Source organism: Lepus europaeus, chromosome 2 (genome assembly GCF_033115175.1).
Source record: "Lepus europaeus isolate LE1 chromosome 2, mLepTim1.pri, whole genome shotgun sequence".
Lineage (NCBI taxonomy): Eukaryota > Metazoa > Chordata > Mammalia > Lagomorpha > Leporidae > Lepus > Lepus europaeus.
The window spans coordinates 71862055-71871103 of NC_084828.1; positions in this window are offsets into that span (position 1 = coordinate 71862055).

Genomic DNA, 9049 nt, shown 5'->3' on the forward strand with positions numbered 1-9049 from the left:
CAACAATCATATTTTTTAAGTAGAAGAATGATCTTGTAATCCTAAATAGAGTTGGCCACAATGGATCTGTTTAATAGTGATAGTTAATTAAATAGAAGCTGACTGTCAGTGCCATCCCAAATTAAGATACATTCTATGCAAATGAATGTTTGTGTGTCTAGGGTGCCACAATGGCCAGTTGGGTGTAAATATCAAGCCCATCAGGATTGTTTTGTCTAAATCCTGTTCCCAGGCCTTTTGTCTTTACCATCACAACTATACCTTTTCTACTGTACTCCATGGGCTACCCCCAAAGCAATGGGAATCTTGAGATGGAATTATACATAATGGTGTAAAAGATTGTAACAACATGGGTGACCCCCAAAGACACCTTTAGATATTCAACCTTTGAATAGTCCCTTCAGTGTAGAGTATGATCTTGCCTGATGGTTTAGCCAGTGAGATATTAGCAGGCATGTGCTTTGATATTGTACAGTGGGCTTGTCTTTTAGAAAACTCCCTTTTGGAAGCCAGCTGCTGCATTAAAAAGAAACTCGATTTTGACAACTGAATAACTAGTAGACAAATAGAGAGGACCATCATGCACATTCCAGTCCCAGCTGAACTCCCAACTGTGTGTAGCAGACTGAGTTATCCCAGCTCTACCACAAAAAGCAGAAGAATGCTTGGCTGAGTCAGTAAACCCACAGAATTGTGAGAAATAACAGCTCATTGATGTTCAAATCCTTTGGATTCTGGGTAACTGTTATGTAAAACTCATTAACATAGAAACTGGTGCATTGAGATACGTTGCTACTGCAACACAAACTTAAGCATATGGTATTGAACTGTTTTTCAATGCACCAGGATTTTTTTTTTCCAGGATGGTGAAGCCGGCAGATAAGGAGATGACTGCCATTGAAAAGATAATTTGTTATTTATATTTTTTGAGAGGAAGTGAGGAAGTGGCGTGGCATGCTATGCAGAGCCACACAGGGAAGCACCAGGGTCTGTCAGGAGGCAAAGGAGCGGGAGAAATGGATGGACAAGAGCCTTTACTGTAGTTTTCATGGGAAGGAAGAAATAAGGTAGTCCAAGAGGACTAAGCAGTTCAGGATTGCACAATTTGGATCCTTTCTGTGGGTACTAGGGTATAGAGGCTTCCCTGAGTAAGCTATCTGTTCCTCGCCCATAGGTGACAGGTGAAAGCTCAAAAGAGGAGGTTATTTATGGAGAAGGAGTGTTTGGGTTTCCAGATTGCTTGGTTTTATGGACTGAATGCTTGTGTAGCTGTAGAATTTAAATAAAGGAACTTCAAGTGTACTTGGAAAATGAATTAAAAGATATTGTGCCTTTTCCACAAAATTTTTTATGTCTTCCCATATAGCGAAGCCTTAATTCCCAATGGGATGGTATTTCTAGTTTATGTGTTTGGAAGGTAATTAGATTAAATGAGGTCCTAAGGGTGTGAACCCGTCTCAGTGTGGCAAAGAGGCCAGTGCTCTCTTTCTCTATGTCATATGAAAAAATGAGAAGGCAACCATATCAGGAAGATAGCCCTATCCAAGAACTCCACCATAGGCCACACTGGCACTCTAATTTTGTACTTCCCAGTTCCCACAAGCATATTGTTTGTGCCACCCAGTCTGTAGCATTTTATTATAGCAGCTAACATGTCTGATTTGCAGATAAAAGATGTACTTCCAGGGAAATATCTTATTATTTCTAGAGATTAATTATATCTGGAAAGAGAAGTTTCTCTAGGGTCATAAAGGCCCTGAGATACCAAGGCATCGTAAAATACAGAATGTAAAAAATCACAAATAATGCAGGATTTGGGATTGCATGGAAGGTAGAGGCCTACACAGTGAGAAAACTATGAATGGAGACTAGAAGAATAGTAAAACTTCTATTAAAACCTGTGGAAAAGAGAACTATTATTACATACTATAGAGTAATAAAGGAAATTGTTACCTATAACTTACAAAATGAAAAACAACTAATAAACTTGAGAGTTTAGCTAAAGATATTTCCAGAGAGAATACTAAGTGTGCCAATATGTGTTTTGGCTCATCTGTGATAAAAGATTGCAAAAGAAATAGAAATTAGGTAAATACAATATTGTTCAGTTTCAAGCAGAATTTAAAGGAAACATTTCCACTCCCAACTTTCTATGCTAGACAACATAATTGTTTCTCATTACCAGTTTCTCCAGCTGGCAAAACATTGTAAAATAAGAAGTGTCAGGGCTAGCTCTGTGGCACAGTAGATTAATCCTCTGCCTGAGGTACCGGCATCCCATATGGGCGCTGGTTCTAGTCCTGGCTGCTCCTCTTTCAATCCAGCTCTCTGGTATGGCTTGGGAAGGCAGTAGAAGATGGTCCAAGTGCTTGGGCCCCTGCACCTGTGTGGGAGACCTGGAAGAAGCTCCTGGCTCCTGGCTTTGGATTGGTGCAGTTTGAGCCATTGTGGCCATTTGGGAAGTGAACCAACAGAAGGAAGACCTTTCTGTCTTTCTCTCTCACTGTCTGTAACTCTACCTCTCAAATAAATAAATAAAATCTTTTAAAAAAAATAAGAAGTGCTGGCAGGGATAAAGATCAATTACAGGATGCTATCAGTAACTAGGCACCCTCTGGCCTTCCTCTTCATTGCTAATTTTGGAAAGGAAGTCTATGACAGTCATCCTTTCTTATTTCACCACTGAACGAATGTTGGATGTGTGAAGCAGTTAACTTGTTCAAGCTCTAAACACCTGAAGAATCTTACCCAAGGGCCTTCCCCTAAACCTGATACTGATTTGTGTGACAAGATGCTGGATGCCAAGCCTGAACCTTGTGCTGAAATGGGTTAATATTTTGTGGGTCCTGGGAAGGAGGTAAATATATTTTATGTGTAAAGGGAGAGTGAATCATTGAGGGCCAGAAAGCATACTGGTGGTTTGTTATGCTGGGGGCCTCCAAGGATCCTTGCTTCCCAGTATATTCCTACGCCATCGTCTCCCACATTGTGACCTGAATTGGCCATGTGACTTGTGTTGGCCAATGAGATGTGAGCAAAATGATGCAAGCAGAAGCTTGAAATGCACTTGCACTCTGACTTCTTGGCACACTTTTATTTTTGGAAGCCATATTCCATGTAGCAAAAGAGCTCAGATCAGACAACTGAATAACCGGATGCTACATGTAGAGAGGCTCTGGAAGATAATAAGCCATGTTGAATGTTCCAACACCAATTGAACTAGGAGCTAAATGCAGCCTCAGAGTGATCGAAGTTACACTGTGAAACAGAAAACGTGCCCTGCTGAGCTAGTCAAGTCACAGAACTGTGAGAAATGATAAATCGGTGTGGTTGTAACTCAGAGATTCACAAATTACAATCTGCAGGTCAGAGATGACCTGTGTTACAGACAGAGTGGGCGAGACAGAGAGGAAGGTCTTCCCTGCTGGTTCACTCCCCAAATGGCCACAAAGGACAGAGCTGAACTGATCCAAAGCCAAGATCTCCCGCTTGAAGGAGGGGTCCAACCGCTTGGGCCATCCTCCACTGCTTTCCTAGGCCATAGCAGAGAGCTGAATCATAAGAGGAGCAGCTGGGACTTGAACCAGTGCCCGTATAGGATGCTGGCACCACAGGCAGAGGTTTAGCCTACTGCACCACAGAGCCAGCCCCCCTGTACATATGGTTTTAATGCATTGCCATCACGGTCATTTGTTCCCATCTGTTTCAAGCAACTAACTCCAGCAGCAGTTTGTTTTGCAATAGTAGACAAACAAGTGGTTAGAAAGAGAATGTATTACAACAAAAAGGGAGGATGAAAGAAGGATAAAAAAAGAAAAATACTGAGAAGGAAATGAGATATAGAAAGAGACAAAAAGTACTGAGAGAACACACAGAGAGCATACATATATTCAGGGAAGGAAAAGAGGAAGAAGAATAGCTCTCCTGTGGAGGTGCTAGTTCAGACAATGGCAGTATTTGAACCTTCCGATTGATGAGTGGCTAAGAAGTCAGATTTGGAGGTGGTCACTCTTTAGACTATAATTAAGCATCAGCTCTGTAGTAACATATCCATTTCCCTTCATCTGTGCCTTAGAACTATGGAGTGCTTTAAATGTACAATCTGCTCAACTAAAATACTGATGATCCCAGGCTCCCTTCAGCTAGAAGTGATTGTGACTCAGTTCTGGCCAGAGATGTATACAGAAATCACTGATAGATTCCTTATGCGAAAGCTTTTAAAAGAGGACAGACAGCCGGCTTTTTACTCCATTTCCTCTTTACTTTTGTCATTTTCCTTGTTCTTCTGCCTGGACATGAATGTGATTTGCATAATTGTAACAGTCATCTTGTAACCAAAAAGTTGGAAACCCTTTGCTAGGGATGTTGAAGCAGGAAGATAGAATGAACTTAGGTCCCTTAAGAGCACTTTTGGATGGCCATAGCAGCCTTCGGTTGTGTACCTTTATATCTTAGATGTAAGAAAAAAATGAGTCCTTTCTTTGCTTATTCCTCTATTTTTCAGATTCCTATTACTTATGGCATAAATAATAATTAGCATGGGCAGCACGTTTGCCTTTTCTGAAGAATCCAGTCCTAGCTTCAAAAGGTTGGCAGACTGAAGGGTGAAGAGTAGGTCTATGATGTGAGAGGTACCCTCTTCTTCTCCCTAGCTGTGATCTAGTGTTGATCAAGCAGCTTCAGTTTTTGTAGTTTTGTCAATGATAAATAAGAAGTGCATTCTTCTGACACTTTGGCTTGTTGAGAATGAAAATCAGACATGGAACTTAAATAGTGACAAAATTATACTAGACTGCTTTAACTAATATATCATAAAGTTGCTCCATAAACTCAAATTCCTTATAATCCACTACTGCGGTAGATCAAAATTTTTCATGTTTTGGTGTGGAAAGAACTGTGGTAACATTAAATCAAGAACATTTTCATTTTAAATGATGAATTGACGGATGGGATTCTGCAATGACTTTTGAAGTACTCTTCCCCTCTGGGGTGTTTTCTCTGGCAACAACTAATGCTCCAATTTTCTAACACCAATGTAGTGTGCAACAATTTATTTCTGATAGTCAACATCTAGAGTTGAGACACCACAGATTAAGTGCTCTGTCCCACAATACCTCTCCCATTTCAGACACTAATCACAACTCTTAGGAACCATACATACTTCTGATCCATAAATTGGAGATTCTCAAATCACTCTTCTAATGTTCAGTAATTTGCTAAAAAAAGGATCGTAGAACTTTAAAAATACACTTTGCTTACATTTATGAGTTTATTATAAAGGACGTAAGTCGGGAAGAACAAAATGGAAGATATGTTAGCTATGCCCTCTGTGAGCATGACACCACCCCAGTAAGTGAATGTGTTCACAAACCTGAAGATTCTTCAAACTTCCTTGTTCAAGGGTTCTTGCAATCCAATCTCCAGGCCCCTTTTTCTCCCTGAGAAGTCAGAAGATAAGGTTGAAAATTTGACTCTCTAATTCCATGTTTTGGCTTTCTGGTAACCAGCCTTCGACCTGAGACTATCTAGAAACTCTAACTTAAATCATCACATTAAAATAAGCTCATGTATCAGGCATCTGTGCTAACAGGAAGTATCCCATATTGTAGAGCTGATTGATACCTGCCTCTGGTTCCTGACACCAGCTTCTTCCTCCAAGAAGTCTGCACTGAGGGCTGGAGTAGTTGGCTTTATCACTCTCTCGGCAGGCATTGTGTGCGTTTAGGGAGTAAACCCATGGATGGGCGCTACCTCTCCCCTTTTCCCTTTCTCTCTCTCTCTCTCTCTCTCTCTCTCTCTCTCTCTCCCCCAAATAAATAAATAAGATTTTAAAAATAATTAAACTCAGGTATGAGCAAAAAAGAACTCTTCATGAGTAACAAACAACACCTGTATTACTCAAGAAATTCCATGGAGACAAGCTTTTGGTGTAGTGGTTAAGATGCTACTTGGGATGCTCACATCTCATTGCAGACAGCCTGGGTTCAAGTCCTGGCTCCACTTTCTATTCCAGCTTTCTGCTATAGTGCAATGTAGAAGGCAGCAGGTAATGACTCAAATACTTTGTTCCCTGCCATCCATTTATGTAACATGTGTTCAGTTCCTGGCTTTGTGGACATTTCAGGAGTGAATGAGCAATGGGGAATCTCTCTCTCTTCCTCTCTATTTTTAAATAAATAAAATAATAAATAAATAATTTCTAAAAGTCTATGATTAAAAAAAGGAAATAGAAATTCCAAGTGTTTTAAGATCTCTGTGCCAGGAATAAGGAACAATGATGAAATATATTTTTATTATATCACATTCTCCATTCCTTTTTCTTCCTCTACTACCAATAATAATGACTTATGCCCAAAGTCTATAACTATTTTCTCAGGCAGTTATTGAATATGTACTCAATAAAATCTTCATTCCTTATGATTATAAGAGGAAGCAATAGTAACCAATTTTAAACTCAACAGATAATCCTTGAGTACTATTTTATGAAAATCATAACTCCACACTGTCTCACATTTCCATCATGAGAGCTCCATGAAGTTCAGGTTGTTCTCATGTGGGAAGAAGACATTCTTTATGTAGGAAAGTGTCAAAGCCCTTATCCTGTGTGGACTTACCATTTGAAAGAGGGGCTCCTTGAAATACAAGTAATCTATTTATGAAGAATAAGGTTCTTCCTCTCCTCATTTTGTCAAACTTTCTAGAACTTTTGATATCACTGAAAGGCCCAGCCCAGGCAAGATGGAAATCAGCAGCCAATTTGTTCATGGAGATGATTCTCCAGGATAGTGTACATTAAGGACAAAAGTGAGAGGAAATTTACACATGGGACCAAGTTTTGAGTCAACCTAGCTGACTGGCATTCTAGTATCTAAAAGAGACAACCTGGAAATCTGAGACTTTGAGAATAAAAGGCAGGCAGGGCTGTCAAGTTTGTTTCAACTACTTTCAGGAAACTGCCTGGACCATGGACAGGTTATACCTAACGTGCTTTCTTATATATACAAAGTCACCCAGTCACCTGACTGCCTTGCCTGGAATTTTGTGTCTCTGATTTCAAGTACCTTCAACAACAGCTGCCCACTCTGACCCCTATCCCACCCTCACCTATTCCTCATTAATCTTTATAAGCAGTTCCCTGATCCAAGTGGTTGGCCATGACCTCATCTGACATCAGCTACCAGCAATTCCAGTAGCACATCGTGAGGCAAAAGCACACTGCCTCTGTTCTCCAGTGATAGCAGGGAGGATCCTCCTCCCACTGTATCAGTGATTATAACTGCCAGAAAAAAAGCAATATGCAACCCACACACATGCACACAGTACAACAATCAAATGTTATCTAGTTGTTGTAGAGCTAATTCATGGGAAACATAGATAATTCTTATCTTCTTTCCTTTTTCAAAGGAAAGTTGTAATTTTAACATAACACATTCTCTTCAGTCAAAAGTGTTTTATTTTTTTTTCCAGGAAGCAAAAGTTTAATGAACTATTTTCATGCCTACAGGTACCAAAGAATTTAGTCAACTCAAATCATTTCACTAAAGAAATGAGTAAATAAAAATGTTAGTGTTTTTTCCAAAATACACAAAACAAAACAACTACTAGTTTACCAAATATTTCACTTCTTGCTGATGAAGTTTGTGTAGGACAAACCTAGAAAAGCTAAGGAGGCACAAAGCAGTGGTAAAACAGAAGCACTTGACCACTAAAAAAGGCACTAAATAATGCAGGTTGGTATTCAGCTAAGTAGAATTTGAGAGGGAAAAACAGATCAATCCATTTGCAAGACATGAACATAGCATATCTAGAATAAACTGTAAGTTTGTGGATGTGGATTATAGCTAATCCAAAAATACATAGGCACATAGGCAGGTGTGTATCTAAGCTAAATATATATTTAGGTAAATGTAAAAAAGGCCAAATGCATTTATTATATCTGTTTTCATGTAAAGTATAACTCATACCGCTATTTTTGCTAGACTACTTTCAGGGAGAAATTGGAAGGCTCATCTAAATGTAGCAGACAAAACTGAAACACAGAAAAAATAGGTTTTCCAATAAGTCATATAAATAAGTATAATGACAAAATGAGTGATGCCTACAAAATGAAGTATAAGTTGCTCTAAAAATCTATTGTTAGTAAAACAAATTAGGGAAAGTAAAGTAGGCAGAAACTAATGACAATGAGAAAACTTGGAGATGAAAACTTGGAAAACCGATAATTTATAAGCAGTTGGCATGGAGGAAATGCATCCGAAACATAAAGGGCATAAAAACAAAGGAGGCAGCATGTGATTAACAGTCTGATCTATGTAGCCTCGATGGAGGGCCCAAAGCACTGTCAGTTTGTTTTGTTTTGCTTTCTGTGATCGTAATGGATAGTTACTGAGCAATTGATTGTATCTTTGTGCAGTTGTTTGGATGTGGTCATTAAGATGGATGAAATGATGGAACCAAGTCTTTCATGGTCTGGTGATCGTAGTCACCTTAATAACCCGGTTGTATTGACTGTGTGAAGCCTGACCACCACACATTCTCTTCATCTCCAATGTAAGGATTCTTGTAATCTATATAACATGCTTATAGCTGTTTTAATGTCTCAATTTAAAAAAAAATGTATCATAGAGTTAAGTTGCTGCTAAAGAAGGTCTAAAATTAAGACAAACCAACAATGTAACTGTATTAAGATATACGGATCAGTAAACATACTGTAGATAATGAATTGATGAACACCACCTACAACTGAAATGCTTTTTAAAAAGAGGTTGCAAGACAACCTTTTTCCTATAGAATTATTACAGTAAGGTTTGGGGAGTCTGATGCGTCTTCTGCTATCCCTTACCCCTATAAAATCTTGGTTTAAAAATTAAGTATAAATTGGATTCTAGCAACTGCAGCATGCCTTGCCCTGATCTCCAGTCTGCAGTCATAGTATTACAGACCTGCTGGCTTAGTCTGCTCTCCCATCCTGGGGTAGTGCCTTAAAATAAGCCTAGAGCTCTAGGTTATGGCTGCCGGGGTTTCTTTATGCCTTACAACTATCCTTATT